This window comes from Heliconius melpomene, chromosome 1 (genome assembly GCF_056956725.1).
Source record: "Heliconius melpomene rosina isolate 202511_hmr_F chromosome 1, ASM5695672v1, whole genome shotgun sequence".
Taxonomy (NCBI): Eukaryota; Metazoa; Arthropoda; class Insecta; order Lepidoptera; family Nymphalidae; genus Heliconius; species Heliconius melpomene.
This window is the reverse complement of record NC_140389.1, coordinates 11,126,142-11,148,723: the sequence shown is the minus strand read 5'-3', so window position 1 is coordinate 11,148,723 and position 22,582 is coordinate 11,126,142. Positions and strand designations below refer to the sequence as shown.

General features: G+C 34.3%; 1 long non-coding RNA gene across 1 annotated transcript in view; it reads right to left on the bottom strand.

The window, feature by feature from the left end:
* Positions 1 to 12,158: 12,158 nt before the first annotated feature.
* The window catches only part of LOC146541400 (uncharacterized), a 60,631-nt gene continuing 50,207 nt past the window's right edge, over positions 12,159 to 22,582 (bottom strand). The window contains exon 3 of the long non-coding RNA XR_014877969.1: positions 12,159 to 12,213. This is a non-coding gene — a long non-coding RNA (uncharacterized LOC146541400). The remainder of the gene's footprint in view (positions 12,214 to 22,582) is intronic.

Here is a 22,582-nt window from a genome sequence, read left to right as displayed (position 1 = left end):
CCGCCACTCAACATGAAATTACCCTTTAAAACACTAAGTTCCTTCTTTCTACCCTGCTATATGCAGGATATAACTTGAAACTAAAAATAATTATATCTAAAAATAATAAGGAAATGTAAAAATAAAAAAGATAACAAATAGTTTGCCACCAACCCCACAACAACCTGTGTTGACTACGTGTCACAAACATAAAGCAAGAAGACCTCAAGGGTGAGGTAGCGCACGAATATTGAGTGTTGATAGAGAAGCCTTTACGAGAACGATACCGAAGTCAGCACGTCAAATGTAACCTACGCGACTGTGCGACCGAGTGTGTCTGTGAAGCTTTAGGTGTGATAAACATGGCGAACAAACATTTTGCGATACAATTTTATATTACTGAAATGTTACTGTTCTTTAGAATATCAATATAATCATATTTTTGACATATTTTATTGTTTAATAAAAATATATTCGTAACATATGTCTATAGTAATCATTTTATTAAACTTCTCTGTCCAGGATATCAGTAGTAAACACTTCAAGCTATCATTATCGTTGAAATCTAAAACTTATAACCTTATAAAAACCATAAATCATTACACAACAGTGATAAATCCTAGAAAATAATAATAAAAATAAAATTAAAGAAGGATGAACAACTCTATAAGATCCACGAGATACCCGACACTTTCTGCAATGTCATCGCTGCATATAAAAAGTTATGAGCATTGGTAATATTTGGAAGAGGCGGCCGGGATCCAGGAGGATGGAGGAGGAAACGAGATGCAGTAAAGGTCCGGGCGTGCGGTCTCGCGGGGCCACTGCGCTGACCCACCCGATTTTATGCCAATTTTCATAAAAATAAATCTGAGTCACGTTGATTGAACCAGTCGCCGCTCCGCGCCTGTGATCGCCTCTCTATTTTATTGTTATTAGCTCAATCGCAAGGGTACGAATTATTGTTTTGCCATTTGTTACAAAAAATCTGACGTCGATTCCTATACGTATATTGGGTGTCTGTGTGTTGGCTGTGGAAATTATTTATTTTTTATCAAAATTAACAATTTTATCAATATAGTAGTAAAATTCATTAATACGAGTTCTTTATTATCGTATCCAAACTCAACCAAAACCAAACTTTGATTGATGTAATAATTAATTGTATTTCTCTCCAAAAAATTAACTACTAAGGACATAAATTTCCGTTCTCTCCTAATCACCAAATGTTAAAATATAACGAATGACAGAACTTAACGTCGCATTTTGTTTTTAATAAAGAAGGGAAATGGAAATAAATAAAATAAGTCATTTACTTGAGTAAGAATCGAACCCATAGAGCTAGACATTGGCCCCTTGCACTACGATGGCTTCTAGATCACATTTATAGACACCATAATGTTAAATTTAAAACAGCATTTAACTTAAGACGCAAATGGATCACACAATTAATTATAGTAGTCCAACAACCTCGGGAAAACTATCGAAGCGATGCTATCTCCCGCATCAAACAGTATTATATTATAGTATACAACCTGCCATATATTGAAAAAGTCTACAGAAAATATGGCTACGGCTATCAATAAAATTAACAAATAATAAACGTATGAATAATTTATTCCATTTGCTTTGTTTTATCGTCGTACCTTTTAAGATTTTTCTTTTTTCAATACATTTAATTTATGTCTCTTTTCTTGTCTGTTTCGTATTTTATGAAAAAAAAATATTTTTTTTACTAAAATATATATTGATCAAGGTACCGTGCCGTGGCCAACGCTTGTTTAATACAATAAACAACAGCAGAAGTGGCTAATTTTAGTGAAAAATGTGTTATTTTCGCTTAAGTTTAAGCTAATCCCAATTTTCAAATTATATTTTTAAAGAATCTATGGCTCTACGCGGACATTTGTTATTTTATAAATCGCTTAACGAGTTTTATTAGAAAACTAAAGGACTATAAGCAATATCTATATCAATATAAAGACCGGTCAAGTGCGAATCGGACTAGTCCACCGAGGGTGGAGTGCTGGAGTTATACAAATTTACTGTTTATATAAATCAATTTCAAATATAAATTTGTAATGATTTACATATAAATTTCCATTTTTTCAATTATTTTCTGTATTTCTACTGTTACCTCCCACTTCATAGTTAGGATCACGAAAAAACCCTATAACTTTTAAGTAGCTATTTATAATGACGAAAACAATAATTTCCTATGTCAAACCATTTTCTGTGTGCTCTTCTTCTAAAACGATAAAATTTGGCTGAAAATAATTAAATAAGATACATAAATGATTTAAATTCAAAATGTACTATTTATAACACAACGCACTTTTCTTTTTACTTATATTAGGAAGACCTAAGCTAATATATAATTTGATTAAGTTCAATGTCAAATGTATGTAAATTGTCATTCTTTTCACATATCCAAAATCTTTCATACAATTACAATGTTATTTAAAAAATATAAAGGCACAAAAATACCAGATTTAAATTATAAACAAGTGAAATAAAGAAAATATTGTAATCACGCATTGCACATAAACTTTGGAACAAACGTTCTCAAAACTCTTTACGTTCCTTGTTTTACATAAAAAAATAATAATATTATCATCAATTCTCTTATGAATATTAGCAAGAAACGCATACTGTTTAAGGCTAATGCCTACATTTACATAACAAATCGAGAGGATTTGGTCAAAAGTGCAGTATCTACCTACTCGTACTCGTACTCGTATAGTGAAAGAAGCATGGCGGGCGATCGTGATTTATCGCCGGCCGCTTTTGAATATTAAATAATGTTTAATGGTAGCGCATGATCGGCCCATTAGCCGACGTCGCTGCTTTCACGTTTAATAAAGAGTCATTTATAAGCCAGCGACGCTTTTCCCTTATCTGGACGAAATATGTCGCGCGTCTGAGAGGTGCCGTCCTATCTGAATTAATTCATAATTTTTATCCTTGTCGCTGAGTTCAATGTTGATATTCTTTTTCTATTATTTATAGTTTATTTATCACGAGTGCTGATTTAAATAGGCTTTTTAATATAATTTAAGGTTATAAATAAGACTTGGTTTGTCCTGTTTTAATTGTTCCAAATGCAGGTTCGAAAATATGTAGGACTGCTCGCTTTTTCACACAGATAGCCTGATGGTGGTGTTAGCAACAGTTACAATTAAACACGAGACATCACAAGTATCGGCTGGGTTCCCACGATGGTTAACTATCACCTCGTTGAACCATTAGGAAATTATCCGTTTTCTTCACTGTGTCGAGTAATCTCATTAATAGTTAGACCTTTGCCATGTAATAAAAAATCCTATAATATCAAGATTGTTAATAAATAATGATATAGTAAGTAGGTATGACATAATCTACTTCTCCAGTTAATCAAATAAATAAATGAATGTAAAAGAAAACGAAAAAACATTGATTTATAGCTAAATAGTGTATAAATACATATTAATCTGGTATATTTCCTGCATACTGCTAGCAAGATAACTTAAGGTGCTTCTCGTCAGTTACAGCTTCCTAATGATGCTTCGATCTTAGCCGCCGCTCATTATCGCAAAACATTCGATCTGTTAGCCCGAGTTATTCCTCTTAATATCGACGAGGCGCGGCGTGGGAGGTGGGGGGAGTGGGGGGGGAGAGGAGGGGAGCGCCCGGGATATCGTCACGTATGCGCGGCTACCGACGTAATTATATCGATGCAATTAAAGACCAACTAATATATTATAATCGTTATGTTAGCAACAGTGGTTTTTGCTACCTCTGAGAGCCGAAGCGGCTGTTTTGATCGCTTACGTAGCTCTTTACCGTGGATTCCCTTTTTAGTCGTGTTATGATTTTTTCGTGGTATATCAGTACCTACCTATATATAGATTGGTATGTATAAATGATATTCAGTAGTTAATTCCAACGTTTTTGTTACTTTAAATATTATACGAACAAGTACGCTATGATAACAAGTAAAAAATTAATTATGTTTAAATCTCGGGAACTGCTGTCATTACGTTTAAGATACTTTTTGAAATGTTCTTTCAGGGATATTTTAGACTGATTCATGTAAAGTAATATTATTCATGTAGATAAAATAACATTTATTTAAAGTTAAACATCCATTTTCTATTGTATGCATGTACTACCGTAAATGTTAGTTACTAATTATTTTTTTTTTTATATTTAACATTTACATTTCCGTGCTCTGGTACTGAAACAAAACGCGGCGTTGGGTTCCTCACTGGATTCCCAGGTTCCCTCTGTAACAACATTATTTTGTGCCATTAACATATTTTTCTAATTCTTTATAAGAAGATTGCTTAATAATAAGAATATTGTTTTCTTACCCACATACTGTAGTGTGTTACACTAACAATTATACAAGGTTACAAGTAGATATCTGATAGGCACATTAGGCAGTCAAGTCAGTGTGACTTCTTAATAAAAGGGTAGGGTAGGGTTTGATTTGCTTGCGAATCATGAGAAAATTATGCCGGAGCACACGTCTCGGCGAGGCAGGCAGGCAGGCAGCTCTTTGAGAACATCCGACGGATAAGAATAATTACTCACAATTGAACCCATATAATCTGAGTTTATTTAATAGTCGACAGATGTTAATCGTTGTTCTGCCTATAATTATACTTCGATATCGGACGGGAAAAACGCTGAACCGCGCACAAATTCGAGTCTCAATAACGCATATAATGTTCCTGCAACAATTTTAACGCGCTGCTATATCGCTTGTTTGCGAACACGCGTGGAATCTTTTCAAGTAATTGGGCCTCGTGCACAAAAAACTTATTTGTCTTATGAGTTCTATATTAATTTGAGGTACGAGATGATCATTTTGAGATAAGGATCAGGGAAGGGATAAGGGAAGTTTGTCAAAATTCAATATTGAAAACTGCATTTGAATCAGTTAAGCCGTTTCTGATGTTAGTGCGTACAAACGCATAGACAAACAAACAAAAAATTTGAAGTCATTGTTTTGAATTCATCTATTACACTGAATATATCCCTAGTAGGTAAAAGTTTTCCTGACATATTTTCCATGTACGTTACCGATACCGATCAGTTACAATTTTATTATAAATATAGATTATTATAACAATGTAAATTACGGCTTATTTACATTGTTTCAAAATACAATGAAAAGAGGGTAAAGGAACGATTTATCATTTGATTCTATGTACTGAATGAATTGTGACGTATTATCATTTTCATTTCTTACCAAGGCATAAAGCGCAGCGTTGAATTTGTCCGCGTAAGTGAGGAACGGAGTGTTTTAACACTAGTTTCCCTCTGCCTACATACAATATGGGGGATTCAGCGTATGGCTAAATAAAAAAATACATAAAATGAATAAATAATAAAGAGAGATCGATGAGATTTAGAACGTTTATTATTTTCATAATTGAGAGGTATAGATAACACTGTCAGACGTTCTAAACGCTTCCCGCATAAATTGGGATGTTACAAAACGCCGTAAACCGTAGCAGTTTTAATTAACGTCTGTGGAAACCTGGCATTTGTTGTACCTTTTATTATTTTGGCCATTGTATGTAAAACAGCGACTGCGCTCATCCATCACTTCATATTCTGCGTAAGAGTAGACAGTAGTACATACCTACTGCCAAAAATCTGGTTAGAGCATTAAATTATTTGGATGATCTCGATTTATGCTTGTCAAAAATATATTTCATTGATTATTCCACTAGGCAAACGAGCGTATGGGTCAAGTGATGGTAAGCGAACACCAGCACCCACAACTCCATGTACCAGAGGAGCCACAGGTACGTTGTACCATATACACTGCCGTGGGTAGGTTATTTCAGGAAGGAAGTTCTTAGGAGATTAACTACGAGTACATTAAGCTTGGGTTAATTATCGACCAATTAATGAAAATTGTAATATAACATACATATACAGAACTATATATACAAAAAATATATAATATGATGTTATCACCTTCGTGTATCGTCATTACTTACGTAGGTAATAAGAATAAACATGTAGTATGTACCCACCTAGTAGCTCTAATTCAACTAAGTTTTAATTAGTACTTTATCTTCAAGTTTTTATTGGCGTTATAAATTAACTGAGCGTTTCCACATATTGAATCGTATAGATAACATCATATAATTATTCAACTCAAAAGAGTAAATAAAAGTAAAACAGAAAAGTTACTTTTTATATTCATTACAACGAAAAATGTGTAATATCTCGCTTTAATTAATAGTTAAAGGACTTAGAAGTAGAAAATGGCTTTTATTTTCATATGCGAAATTCGCACAGTAGGTTTTTTTTCTTAAACTGAAACATTTTTATTAATATTCTTACTATATAATATCAAGTCTATTTCTTTTATTTATTCTATTATTTTTCTATTAAATTTTTACATCAATTATTTGTAATTTAATCGATAATAATCTAAACAAAATATCAGAACTACCAAAACATTAGCCAACCACGCCGTGTCCGATATAAGATATTGCTTAAACGTCTTATTTAGTTAACATTCGAACAGATCTGCTGCGTTAAATCTAAGCAATTTAGAATAACTTGCTCTTGTTTAGTGAATATTAATTTACTGGTTACCAATAACATGTATAAGCAATATATAAATGTATATAGGGCGCCTAGTGAGGCCGGTCGTGGTGCAGCGGACAAGCGTGTAACTATGGACTGTAAGGGTGTGGTTGTGGTTTCAATTCCTACTCGAAGTAATTAAATATTTAATATTTTCATTTTTTTGCTCTGGTGTCGAGGCAAAGCGTGGCGTTGCGTTCCATTACTCAACACGCAATGCCTCCAGAATTCAGTGGAAAATGGAATGTATTAACACTTGGTTTCCTTTGCCTACCCTGACATGTGCGGGATACAGCTAATTTGACAATACATTTTTTAATTAAAAGTGTCTAAATGTAAAAAAAATCATATAGACCCGAGCAAATACTATAGATAATTCTAATATCAGGACATTTTCTTTATTCTGACAGTTACCATTTTAAGAGACTCAATTGAAATTAGTCACCATTTTATACATTCTTCGGTATTTTTTTTATTTACTTTTAGATATACAATAATACAATAATCATATTTATTTTATAACCCAAAACGTAGCGAGCTTCATTATAAGTTTAATTCACGTGCTAGAAGAAAGCTTTGAGAAACAAATATAAGAATTGCAAGTGGTTTTACGTGTTCTCATATACAGTGGCAGTATTTCAGTTCGTGCAGTGCGCACATCCTGTTGCCTTTGCAAAAGGGAAAGATATTTAAATATTGCAGTCATAAATGCCATACGCGTGCTCGTTAACGCTGGCATGTAAATTTTAATCCTTGTTGCATTTAGAACGGGGCCTAGTAATTATGTACTTTCATTTGTCTGTTTCTCAGTACAAACGAGCCAACCTCGCGGGCCCGCTCCATGTAAAGCAGTTAACAGTACTCTAATCTTGCCGAGCTATTAATTTAAAGAATACATCTACGTAACTGACTCCGCTGACGTCTTCCCAAAACAATTTAGCTTCACATTTTCTTATTTGCATATTAAAATAATTTCGACTGAACGCAATACATGGAGTCGCCTTCCCTGCGCGTTATATTTTATTGTTTTTATCGTATGCGGTGTAATGTGGTCATTGGAAAATAATTTCTATGTTTATTTATTTAGAGATACAAATCATGTGAGCTAGTTTTGATTATAGTTTGTTTTGGTGGTGTTAGATAGAGAACGATGACAGATAAAGGTGGTTTGTGCACCCAAATAGATAAACTAGTGTGGAAATTAATGTCTACATTTACTGGTGCATGAAGTTTATAGTTAATTATACGGTTATAGCCACATTTTTAAATGTATATTAGTATTACAAAGGGTAAGCATTATCAGTTAGGAAGGAAGTACATTTATTTTGTATATATACTTTGTTAAGTCATATCGCAAGACGTATCAACACATTTGTCATTGATTAAACGAGCGTACATTTCTATGATGCATAAAATTTATTTTGAATTTTTTATTTTAATTTAAACAAATTATGCATTTTGTCACGCCTTTTTTACTCTATTTGTATAAGGGTAGGTTAGGTTAATAATTTATTATATTTATCTTATTATCTAATAAAAGTTCAAACGTTAAAACCATTTTGGTGACCAGCACCTATGCTGCAAAACGATATCTTTGGAAGACATTCCTTTATAAAATGTTACTTTTGTAATTTATTCTAATAAATAAACTTTTATATAAATGTATGACAGTATTTCAAGGTAAATAAATGCTCTGTATAAAATTACAATCCGATAAAATTAAAACCTTGCTTTTCTATATATGACTATCATGAAGCCTTACATACGTTAAGCGCATTACCGTATAACATATTTTTGTATTACATTTTCTATACTACGTAATAAAGTAGCAGTTCACAAGTTAATGTAATTCAAATGTAAGCTATTAACATATCATATTATAAAAGCTAAACCTATTTTATTATTGATTGTTATTATATTAACACTTAGTGCTTATCACGGTTCAGTGGAGACGTTGCGTGGTATCAGAATGCGTTACCTTTATATTCATGTCTAACGTAAATAAATATAAAATAATATAGTAAATAATATATGTAATGATCAGCTTCACGCTGTATCCCGCGCACAGCAGGGTAGGCAGAGGGAAAAGAGACACTCTATCCCCCACTTTTTGCCGAATTCTGGAGGCATTACGTGTTGAGTGGCAGAACTCAACGCCGCGCTTTGCCTCGACACCAGAGCGAAGAAATGGAAATATAAACGTAAATAAATATTTTACTTCCTCGAGTGCGGATCAAACCCACAACCGTCGCGTTACAGTCACACCTTTCTGCCGCTGCGCCACGATGGCCTATCCTGAATTATCAATAAGTTCATATCAATTTCCTTCACATCCTTTATATCAATTATCAATAACTAAAATCTATGCTATGAACATGAATTGACTAAAAGTAAAAAGGAATGGATAAGTAATAAAATATGTATAATTTTACTTGAAGAAAAACATTAAATGTGAAGCCTACTTATATTACGTTTACAAATAGGTTTAACACAAAAAAAATATAAATTATAATAATTATATGATAGGGAGGTGCGTGTGCTCACTCAACTGAGTGTTAGTTTTCTTTATGGACTAATTACTAATTACACGGCCATTAACGATATGCAATCTAAAAACAACTATATTATTAATTATTGTTTTTATGACGGCCATGTTCGTGGTAAATGTGTTGAATAATTTTATGACATGTTAATTTAATCACCTCGTCTTATCACTTATCAAGATTGAACAACCAAGCTGTATTTTTAGCGAGTGTAGGTACCTACTAATCATTTAATATTAGTTAGTTATGTAACTTTTTTTTTTTGATTTGCTCATTTTTATATTGAGCATAAGACAAGGTGTGACTAAAACCACGATAGTTGCTTATTATTTGTTGTAAGACGACGCAAAGCTGAATTCCTATACAGCTAACTTCATATATGCGGGAGCCTATTTTGGATTACGCGGGAGACGCGTGAACAATAAAAAATAATTGTTTAACAATTTTAAGGTATCCACTATTAAAAAAACCAACCCCGTTAGCGTGTTTAGTATTCGAGTGATATTGACGTTTGTAGTATCAATTACTAGAAAATGAAGGGGTAGAGTTTACGTCGATAGTAATAAAAGGTGTAAAGTTTAATCGTCACCAAGTAGAACTAGGGATAAATAATACTTACTTATAATCAATGCGGTATTTTTTCACACATTCCTCTAAGGCGATGCGGCGAGCCGAGGGGCTCCGCTGTAGCCCCCGCGCCGGCGGGAAGCGCTCGCGCGTGAAATTATTATCATATAATACCCTGGCTTTGAGCGCACTGCGCTTATTCAAATACACAGAGCCTCACGCCGTCGTGCTCGGCTTACAGCCAGCTTCGCGTAGACATTCTTGAATATTTCGCAGTATGCCTTATACTAAAATTTGTCAAATATATTCACGTATAATGCGCGACTCTCGTCTTTCTAGATAAGCAAATGACAGAAAATGTTATTTAAATTCAAAGTGCCAATAATGTTGGGCGAACACCTTCATAATGTGGCGGGACAATGGGACGCGTGAGTTATCCCAGAAGATAAGACAATGTAGTGTCTAAGTAACAAATTACTAAGGTTATATACGTTTTAGGGTTCCGTACCTTAAAAGGAAAAAACAGAACCCTTATAGGATCACTTTGTTGTCAGTCTGTCTGTCTGTCAAGACTATTTATCTCGAGATCGCGTGGAGGTATCAATTTAAAATTTGAAAAAAATCAAATATTTAGGTCTAGGGTCCCTTGACCCACGGGAAAAATCAAACTTCTAAAACCTATATATAGGGTACTTCCCTATATATGGGTCTTACAATCCTGAAATTGGTGCAAAACCCTGAACTGAGCTTATTCCAACCTGTACTTGGCAGGTTTGTTTTAGTAAATATATTTGTATGTATAAATGCTACTCTTTGACAAATTCCTGTTTGGCTTATGTCAGGTGTTTAAATAAACCTACCCTAGTAAAATAAGAAAGATATATTGTGAAATATACTGCGAAGTACTTTAATAGTTATTGAAAAAAATTGTAATTATTAATAAAAATATATTATTGTGATTTAATAATAATATAGATTAAACTACAATAAGTACACTTCTGTATTGTTACTTTAAATACAGTACAACAAAACTATTTGCGACACCAAGAACACTACACACCGAGTCTAATTAAAGTGGAAATTTAATTATAAATAATGTTGAACTTAAATAAACTTGTTAAAGTTGACCCTCCCGCGTGACTCGGACTAAACTTGGCAAGTGGAAGGTTCTAAGACGTAAAGTAAGCGTTATCTACAAGCGTATTTTGCTTTGGAATCTTTATGAGTTTCAAATGAGATCCGTCACGCGACGTTAACTCGGTATTGAAGTGATAAAGTGGTCGCTAATCCTCCAAGTGGTCCTATTCGGGTCACACTTAGTATATTTTATTAATCACAAAGCTTACAAATTACGCCACTTCCTGCGCCGTGACACCGCTCAGTATATGATAATTTTGTCGTTACCTCGCTTGGACAATTTGCCGTGACAATCTTTGTAAGGGTTGTTTGTATACACTTAAATTGTATATTTCGGTCGCTAAGTATCCCTTTGTTGTATTTAAATTTTTATTCCGTCGGTAGGTATGCATGAATAGCACCTTCCGTAGATTTTCTACTTTGCTGATAGAAACAGCGGTCGTTGAAATATGTAAGCGTTTTTTGTTATAGAATATGTTGCGTGTTTACTTAACACGTAAAATTGAAAAAGGTTTGGAAATTTTCTTTGCAAATTTGATATTTAAAGCTAATTAAAAATAAAATAAACGTCTTTACTAATTGAAATTAATATGTAAGTAAGTATTTAAAATCCTAATCTTGAATATAAGGGCACCTTCGTACGACCTCTGCACGACACATAAGTACATAGTGCATTTATTATTCTTATCGACAACGTTTTGTTTCCTGTATTTATGCTCGATTTTATTTTACATTTAATCGCAAAATTTACACTTTGGACGTGGGGTTCTCGACATGACGCTTTATGCAAAGCAGGTGCTACCTGATACGAAGACCGATCTCTATTATTCAAAAGGTTGTAAGTATATTTAAAGCGGTTGCGCAAATTTCATTCGTTCTAATGTTTTGTTTTAACTACGTCTGTTAGTATACCTACTGCCTCAGTAAACATTCAGTTTTGATAACACAAGCTATTAAAATTAACTTCTCAAGAAATTTAGGCGTACCTATGTAATATGCATATTTATTTCAAACGAGATATAAAAAAGTATAGATATATGTATGTACATAATTATTGATTTAAAGAAATACAACCGACTTTCCAAATTAACTCTATACCTAGGTATATAGATATTAATTGGTTAAAACTAAAAAGGTCAAATCAATATTTCTATTTCTTCAAAGAAAAAAATAATAATTAAAGAATAATTAAGTCAATTTAAAGGAAATCATTGAATACAATATACTCTTATACCTATCATTATTTAAATTTGTTGTTAAATTTGTATTGAGAATGTTTAGTAAGCAGATAGAAAAGGCACTATTCTTTTTTCGTAGGTATATCCTGCAGGTTACTTACCAGTAGGTGTATGAATAATCCAACCAAACCGATGAAAGCGGTGAGCTGTTGAACCTGAAATAGAGTTAGTGAAGCTTTTAGTGAAGCTATGATAATCAAATATACGAGTGTTAAGAATGCACGCTATGCCTCCAGAATTCAGCGGAAAATGAAGAGCGGAGTGTCTTAACACTACATTTTTGATAATAAAGTAAAAAAAAATCTATTGATACAATTTATAATTAATTAGTTAAAACAGTCGTGACGCTGGGGCACAAGCATGTAAAGCAACTGTAAAGGCGACATATTGTGGGTTCGATTTTCACTCCAAGAAACGAAATATTTCATGTTTACTTTTTTCCGCTCTGATATTGAGGAAAAACGCGGCGTCGAGTTCCGCCACTTAACACGCAATGCCACCAGGATTCGGTGGAAAATGGGCAACGGAGTGTTTTAACACTAGGTTCCCTCTGTCTATTCTGCTATATGCGGGGTAGGTACAGTGTAAAGCCAGAAAAATTTTACATACAAAACTCTACCGTCACTTAGTGCCTGACTAAGCCATAAAATTCCATTATAAACCATAGAATCCATATCCACGTAATTACGATTGCGGGTGACGTCTATTTATAAACAGAAATATCCGAGTTGAAAAACGTTGTTCTTTCCAACACGTGCTTAATGAAATCCAATCAATCACATTTAGGTATTAGGTATTATATACTAGTATATTAGTATAGATGGGATGGGATTGGGATGCAGATGGGTCCGAAGAGCTGAGGATCGAGTGTGGTGGCGAGAATTGGGGAAGGCCTATGACCAGCAGTGGACAAAAAATGGCTGTTGATGATGATGATGATGATGATGATTTTCAAATTCGAAACATGTTTAATCGTAAAGGACTAACCGACTTTAGAGTATTTGGGACTGTCTTTGTTTTAATGTTTTGTAATATAGAGGGCGATAATTTTTAGTGATCGTGGTGGTGATAAGACACTACACTATATATAACATTGTTGATAACTCATGGTACTTATTATTATATAAAGATAAAATGAAGTTCGCCCGCTTTAGGCAATTTATTGGGGTAAGTTATGGGCGGCGCGCGGGCTGGAGCGGCTAATTTATTCGCCGTGCACATAAATTACTTGATTATGAATTCAACTCGGCTGAATTATTCGTTTGTTGTTGTAGACAGCGCTTTTGTGTAACAAAACAAAGATATTTGATTTTATCCACTCTGTCTTCCCAGGACCATTAAGGAGTCTCTAATAAATTTCAACTGACTTATTCAGTTTAAAGTCATAATTTTATACGTTTTGTTTATTCAGAATGGTATGTTATGTATTTATTTTGCTGCTATATTATTAGGTGAATAACTCAATCACAAAAATAAAAAAAAATTGACGTTACAATAATAGCACAAGCCGAAGCAATCTAATAAAAGGTACTTGCACGGATTATGTGGAACACCGAGGGTAGCGTGAAGTTGTTTTCCAGGCGGCGCTAACGTGCCGCAAGTCGCTGCAGCGCTGAATAATCGCAGATACCCATAAAAGATGTAATTTCAGATAACCCGAAACAGACGCGAGCCGCCCCTTCCACCCGCCTCCCACTCCCCCCTCTCACCCTCGCTGCCTACTTTCTAATGACTAATTATTATGCTGTGCGTTGCGAGCTTTAACGTCAGTCGGCCTACGAGTATATCCATACCTACGCCTGCTCTTGCCTCGACTTTGCGGTAGGTCATCAATCTACACAACGTAACATGACTGGTTTTCTTTATCGCTTATCCTTTTCAGGGTTTTGCGTGTTAAATAAACTTTTGTATATACTTAAAATAATTAATGTAAATTATTTCCAATTTTAAACTGTTAAATTAGCTATTTCATTGTTGAATTTCAATTGATAAGAGTAATGTATTGTATTGAAAATGGTATTAGCAATGACATTCTCAAATAAAGGAAATGTACGCAGGTACACCCGCAGTGTTATTTCCTTGTCGTTATCATTGGGAACATTAGTCATTGCTGTCACATAGCATTTGTTCGATATTATAACGAATTCACCAATAACGTCTTCCTTTCGAATTGTCTTGATAAAATTACGCTCACATTTTTACATTAATAACAAATTTTATTAATTTTTTTTATATTTATTTATGTTAAATATTTAAATAAAAGCTTACAATATTAACTGATATTATTTTTCATTGTATGGACATGAAGAAGCTACACCCGCGGGCGGCGGGCGCGGCGCCGCCGATGTCGCGATAGAGGGCGCCAGCGCGGCCGCCGATGGGTGATACTACGCATTACCATACTGTTCACACCGCTCTCATTATCTGTGATTAACTATTTAACTTGTGTTTGTTACTCTAAAATTACGTTGCTAATAGTAAAGTGTTCATTAAAATTACCTTAAATATATGTCATTATTACAAACTAAAACAAGTTAATAAAGTTAATGAAAATATTGTAGGTTGTGAAGTACTCATTGAAACTAGTCATGGCACAGGTGCATAAGCGTGCGACTGTAAATGCGACAGGTTGTGGGTTTGATTCCCACTCGAGGAAAAAAATATTAAATGTTGTTATTTCTTCGCTCTGGTAACGAGACAAAAAAAAGAGAGTTCTGCCACTCAACACGCGACGCCTCCAGAATACAGAATACAAAATGAAGTGCATTAATAGGTGCGGAGTGTCTTAACACTAGGTTCTCAGGTTTCCTCTGCCTACTCTGCAATGTGAGGTATACAGCGTGATCTTTTAAATTTGAATTACTGGTAAGTATTTTATATATTGAATTTGTGAACATAATATATATCGAAATATGTTATATATTGTAATGTTATTTTCAAGATAATGCTGGGAGTAATTCATCCCAAACGTACAAATAGTCGGAACACTAACGGCACCAACATATTGGCATATGTTCGTGACTAGTTTACGAGTGCTAGGACATTGCATATTAATTGGTGTTGCTATCGAGCTTCGCATCGTACGACCTAGCTTCCAGTATACAGGGTGGAATTGTCAGCACCACTTTAAATGAAACCACAGTTTTAACTACTTTATAAAAGCCTAATATAATTCGGAAAAAAAATAATTCCCAAAAATGAAAAAGTTATTTTTTCAAACAAAATAAATAATAAAATTATCGTTTTAAAATAAAACGCCATTTGTAAAGTATAACATAGGCACGCACACACTTACCTGTCAAATCGGAAACGTCGCACAAGTATGTGTGCGTCACACGAAATACAGGTATGGATAAAAATCGTGAAATGAAAAAAAAATCCTACGTCCAAACTGTTGAGGTACCTTGTTTAATTTCTTAGGTGTGGGTTTGAAATATATTACCCTATATGCAGTTTCAATAAAAGAAGCGCTGCCTCTTCCACCCTGTATATGTACAACTGAAAGTAGCACACCCTGTATTCTTAAATATATTCACAGGCTTAATATTCGCATGTATGACATTATATATATATCTATATTATATGTAGAATGTAGATTTTTAATTTTAAATGTATCTACCGCTAACATTATGTTGTGTAGAAATTTAAGTTTGTTATAATATTATAAAGTAATTTATGCATCTTGTTTGACGATCGTAAAGGTTTAATCTAAGGTAAAAATTGCTAAATTCTCCATATCCAAGGTAAAAGCCAAGCGTTCCGGCACTAAACACGCAATGTCTCGAAAAATTCGGCGGAAAGTGGGGAACGGAATGTCTTAACACTAGGTTCCCTCTGCCCACCTTGTTATATGCGGGATACAGCGTGAAATTGATAAAAAAATAGCTTCACAGTTTTACAATTTACGGTGTGTCCACTTAGTTCTAAGGTCATTATGTAGACTCGCAACCCCCTGACGGTAGACTGAGCGCATTCTAATATGCAAATGTATTTAAATGCTGAGCCCTCTTCATTACGCCGGTATCGATCTTAGATATACAATTTGTAACCTGATAGGGACCCAAAGCCCAACAAATCTGATGCTACTAACAACTACCTACTATTCGCAAGTCTTAGATAGTTTTAATTATGTACCTAACCTTTAAAAGTTATCGTTATTTTTTAATTAATATTGGACATATTTTTTTATAATAATTAAATTTCTTATTAGGTTGTAGAATGTTTAATCCTTTACAAATTATTTTTTTTAAATAAGTAGTCAAAATTTTTAAGATTATAGCGAGCTTGGCGCTTCGCGATGTACTCAGCGTTTAGCAGGGTAGGCAGAGGTACCCTTTTTTTAAGATACTCAACACCAGTGCGAAGAAATTAAATGATTTAATATTTCAATTCCTAGAGTGTGAATCGAACCCATAACCCGTTTAAAGGCACACGCTTGTTCTTCTTGTCCTGCACCACGATTGCCCTCATTCTCCAGTATACCTATTTTCCATTAATTGAATAAAATAAATAAAAGCACTAGGTATAATAAAACAAAACAAATTCTCCGCTACCTGTTTTATAACCGAACAGAATGGAGTCTTTAGTGGTCGTTAGTATTCTGCAAACTAACTAGCTGCGGGCCCCAATCAGATTAATCTTAAATATTTATTGCACATAGTCCGTTGGTAGACAGAGTTGTGCTAAAATTAGTATGACGATGAGTACACCGATGGTGAAGAGAACGGTAAGTACCCTGGCGGACGTGGGTGGGCTGTGTGGACTGATTAACTACTTAATGAATATTGATTTTCAAGCTTTCTTGTACAATAAACATACATTTCCCACACTGTTTTGATTTCTTAGAAAAAAGTGCTGTTTTTAATAATTATAAGATATGCGATCTATATCCATTTCATCTCTTAAGATATTAAGTCTGGTCTAGTTCATGGAAGTTATGAAACTAATAAGGTTTTCCCCTCCCATATCGAGAATCGATTAGTATCCGGCTAATCCGTAACCTACAGCGAAGGAAAAAGAAACACAAATAACTGCTCCACCTGTCGAATCTGATAAAAGTGTTTTATTTGAATTTCTTTGGCTCGCGATTCAAAAACAAGCAGAAAGTCGGATTTGTGTCTTATTAAAATAAATTTATAGTTGGGGCATAGAGCCTGATTGACCTCGGTCACTGCAAGGATAACAGGCAACGCATGCAAATATGAGGCGGAGTCGGCAGATAAATATGCTGGTCCTACTGCTGTGCAACTACGAGGGACTAATGGATATGTTGGGCTGACGAGACCGAGACATAAATACTAATATACCTTTACTTTTACGTTTACTTAGAAACATTGATTATTTTTAATATGAAATACATATATTAATCTTATGTTTGGTACCTTGGAGTCAAGGTGATTGTGTAAATAGATAATATTGTAATATTTTAGTAAACCTTAGAGGGCAATCAATAGTCAAATGTGTCTTTCTATAACAAGTTTTATCGGTATTGTGACTAAAAGAACAATGCACTTTAAATAAAATAGACATTAATTTTGTGCTCTGAACAAAATGTGTTGCAAGGTGCGCTTACGCACGTGCCCCCTGCCCGGGGCTACTCTACGCTTATAAGTTTCGAATTTAAATTTGTGTCATACTCTTAGATTAAACGCTTACAAATTGTATTGAAATTAGACTCTAAGACCTTCGCCCAAGGAAGATAATAAAAAAATGATATTTAAAATAATATCACCTCGGGGTTAACGATTACCAGTGAGCGCGAGCACCACAGATGGCGGGATAAACCGACGTTTGTTTCCGCAGTGATATCTGAATTAAACGATATAAAGCGGTCGAAAGGTGTTCATTACCATGATTTATGCAAGATAATTTTTTATTGGCCTTTGTTTCACTAACTAATTTTATACAGAAAAATAAACTAATTCTATTTCGACTCAACAAGCAATGCCTCCAGAATTCGGTTGAAAATTGGGAACGGGGTGTTTTAATACTAGGTTCCCTCTCCTTACTCTTCTGTGTGCGTAAAAAAAATGATTAAATTAAAAGATGGACGCAGAAAAGTAAGGAAAATGGCATGAATCGCAAGCTACGAGTAGAGCGTCCGCGGCCGCGAAGGCGTCGTCCATCTCGCGGCGCGCTCTCCCTGAGTACATTCCCGTGTTAGTTTTTACACCTATTATTTCATGTGTCGGCGAGTAAAGTTCGGTACGTGAGTTATAAAGTCGCGCGCGCCTCTCGCCCCTACTTTATAGGTATTAACGACTTGTCCGAGAGTTTTCTTATAAATAAATTTGAAGGGTAACTAGGCTCGCTTTTGTCGGATTAGTGGACTGGATCTTGTTTCACTTTGTTGCAGAACCTTTCCTATTTTTTTTTTTATATATAGGTGAAATTAATAGTTTTATTGTAAATGTCTTATGGCAAGTGTGGTGTATGTTGCGCGGTTTATGGATGTGGTTCGATTTCCACTTGATTTAATGAAGTATGTAGTATTTTCAATATCTCTCTCTAGTAACGGGGCAATGCGCGGCGTTAAGTTCTGCCACTCAACACGCAATGTTTCAAGAACTCGGCGAAAAGTGGTGTACGGAAGTGTCTTCGTGGAAAATGGAGCGTAATACTAGGTTCCCAGGTACGAACAGCGAAAAGCTTATTATATACATGTTTTAATATTATTTAAATATATACAATATACATATACCCGACAATATATTTACATTTCCTTAACACAAAAAAAAAACACCTGAAAATCAGAAGATCACGTGACATTGGGCCATAACAAATGAAGCAGACTATAAAAAAGACATATGAGAGTTAAGAGCTCTACCTTTGAAAGACCAGAGCAGTAAAGTAAATGCGATAGTAGCGGAGTCACCAAGACGTGCCGCCCGCGCCGCGGTCGTTAGCAAGGAGCGAAAAATAACTTTACAACTTCTAGTATCTTAATACAAGGCGTAAATTAAGGACGAAGTTATGAACATTTCCAAAGGAGTAGCATGAATTTATTAAAACCGTGTGTATTGTTACTACAAAAGTAAATTTATGAGTGCACTCTCGAGGTTTCAAATATCTCTAATGGAGCAAGAGTGAGCCATTTCACATCTCCATCTTCCCCCACAATATGTGCATTATAATGTCGCCGCCCAAAATAGTCTCACATAAAAATAAAACAATGTGAAACCACTTAAAGCAAATAAAATACACGTCCACTTCAACTCGGTAAAATAAATTTATTAATAACGGAGACAATGAATGTCTGAAACAAACGTTTCGCTTTTTGTATTTTTAATTGTCGTCCGGACGACAGCAAAGACGCATTAGAAGAACGAAAATAAACTTTGGATCATATTCGACACGCGTCGTGCCACCAGCTCCCCATCACCAGCATTACTTCCCGCCTTCTTGGGTTATTATCCAACTTTATCCTGTCCAACTTCACTTAATTCAAATAAAGGTCATATGCAATAAAATTATAACACTGACTCATTATAAACCTTTAAAGAAATAATTATTTAATTGTAATTCCACAATGTGTCGCCAACTTACAGTAGAGAGTGCAGTTCTTAGATGATATCTTCGCCGTAATTAAAAATGTTGTCGTGACATTCAGAGCCGCGTCCCACCTCCGCACTCTTCTGCCTCCTTCAATATTGTTGGCGATTGAATCGCAATTAAATGTAACGAATCAAACTACACTTTATTAAAGAGGTCTGATAGCACAAAATAGAGGGCTTATTCATCGCGCTACAGAATCGAACGTGCTCCCATCGAAATGCCAACCATTTTATTTATTCGCCTTAATTATGTATCTTGTCTTAATTTACGATTGGATCATACGATAATCTGAAACGTAATTTATTATTGATACTCACACAGGTAGGTATTCCATACATTTCCATAATAAGATTTAGAATTACCGGGAACGATGTCGGGCCGGGTGTAATGATCGAGGGCATTATCGACATTTATGCGTATTCCGCAATCGAGTAAATCCTTGGAGAGCGACACGATCACGACACGACCGCGACACGATGCGCGGCTTCCGATAGCGCGGACGCGTTTAATTTCGTTATGTGTCGCAGGCATGACGGTCGCCGTCGTGATACGGCCGCCGTCCGCAGATAGCCCTAATGAAAGTAATGGAGGTTTATTAACGATATATCGATGAGTCTTTTTGTACGTACAAATTCATTTGCATATAGTAATAGATTGGGAGCCAATGCAAAACGTGCCAGGAGAACAAAGAAAGCCACATTTGCTAATTACCGACGGTTTTGCTCTTGTCGTGCACACAGACGCCGGATCGTGAGCTCTCGAGATATGACGATAACACATTCATAAATAATTAGAGCGAAATTTTCTCATTTGTAAGACGGTAGTCATGATATTTGGTAGCAGACTTCTCTGTTCTGAGAATGTTCAGATGTAGATAGCTGGCGTACGACACGCCTGTCCTCCTCTTATTTTGCGACGTATCAACATGTGTTGAATACAGTAAAATCATACACTAATAGATTATGTTCAAAATATTTTTTATAGGCTATTACTAAGATATCTAGTAAAAAATATAATAAACTACTAAAAAAATATTAAAATTGGCGCATACGTACTAAATATTTGTACTGTATTTTGTATTGATAAGTTAAAATTATATAATTTGGATATATATTAATATGTAACAGTATATTGCTATAACAATAGCCCCACAATTTGTCATTAATCCCTTTGAATTCACAAAATTATGAATGCTATAATAATTAACATAAAAAATAGGACGATAAGAACGTTACTGCCATGAACTACGAACAGATTGTGGTTTCAGTCACGCTCTGGGCCTCAATGAGGCTCACATTCCGCTTCCGCCAGATCCACGAACAATCGATATTGTTACCTTGAAAAAACGATGAATTGATAATAACCTGTGAATCTACAAAATTTATCAAATATATTTTTTGATTCATTTTTTGTATCGGCATTGGTACAATAGACGACACGCATAAGCAGCTCCGAACTAACTAAAGTTTAATTAAAATTTCAATTCTTGTATAAGCATTTGTGACGTATCAATAATAATGCAAAAGATAAATGATTAAAGTTAATTGGATGAAATCAGCCGACTCCATAGTTTTTGCCGTGTCACCGTTGGTAGATTAGAGTTCTTCGAGCGAAACCAATCGCAAAGGGTATTATCGTCTCCAGATATTGAATCAATTATTGTATTTTCTTGTAATTAATTAAATATACTTGTTATTTAGGTTTTAATTTGTAAGTTAAAACATGTTTAGGTTCAGAATATACTTAAGTATTACAAAAAAAATATGTTATCTTTTTTTATTAGGTACCATCGTTAGATACAGAAAATAAATGAAATATTTTTTTACAACTACTGAAAAAAATTGTTGAATTGAAGAAAATACTAATTACTTAACTTTGTCCACAAGAAAATTATTTAATAAAACCATTATTATGACATGCAAAAAGGCTACAAAACGTCCAGCGGATGCATGTAGAGTGAAATAAATACTACAATCTACATAAGTATGCTCATTTTTTTATTCAATGTTATTTATCTTTTGTTAAACATTACTATACGGTACTTAACATATATTTAACAAGTAAAATATTTCACTGTTTTGCTCTGTTAATAGTAACTTTTTGTCCCGCATACCTACATACGAATATATTCAATTACAATAATAGAGTAGGTACTAAATATATTATTCATGTGTTAATTTAAATTTGCAATGACTAAATATGTATATTATAATATTCTTACCAAGAAACATGGTAATTTAAATATTTAGTTATACGTAGGTATAACAATAATAATAAGTTTATATTTCCTCAATGTAGAGAAATCCACTTTTTCCATAGCCTTGACAAAAACAATGTGCTTATAAAAACAAACAATTTCAAGCGCATAAATTAAAATTTCCGCTTGACGAAGGTGGTGGTAAATCAAGCATAAATATTATAAGGGAACGACAACAAGCCTACCGAATGAAATATATTTTTTAACGTCACGCTTCATCCTGCATATAGCAGAGAGAGCCTAGTGTTAAGACGCTCAACTCTCCGCGTTCGGCCCGAATTCGACAAACTGTGTGTTGATCGGCGGAATTGACCGCGCGTTGTTTTGACTGAGTAGGAAAAAAGGAAAGAGGAAGAAAGATAAATAATTTAATCCCAAAAGTTAGCATCAAACCCACGATCCTGCATCGCATCCCACTGCGACTACCACGATGACCTCGAAAAATATTTTTTATCTATAAGTTAAGTATTTACATGGAATTAATTTACTATTTATATAGACATAAAATAAAACATAATATACGCAAATAAATTCTATAAATTGTCAATAGCCACCATAAGAGTTTGTCTAATTAGCATTATAGAGTATCATGAATAAGTCCGAATATATTTTTTATGTAATGTAGCTAAGTTGGCTGTAAGCATTTCATCCCCTTGTTTGTTTTTGCAACGTCAATAGAATAAAGAAGCAATAACTTATAGTTAATGTATGTC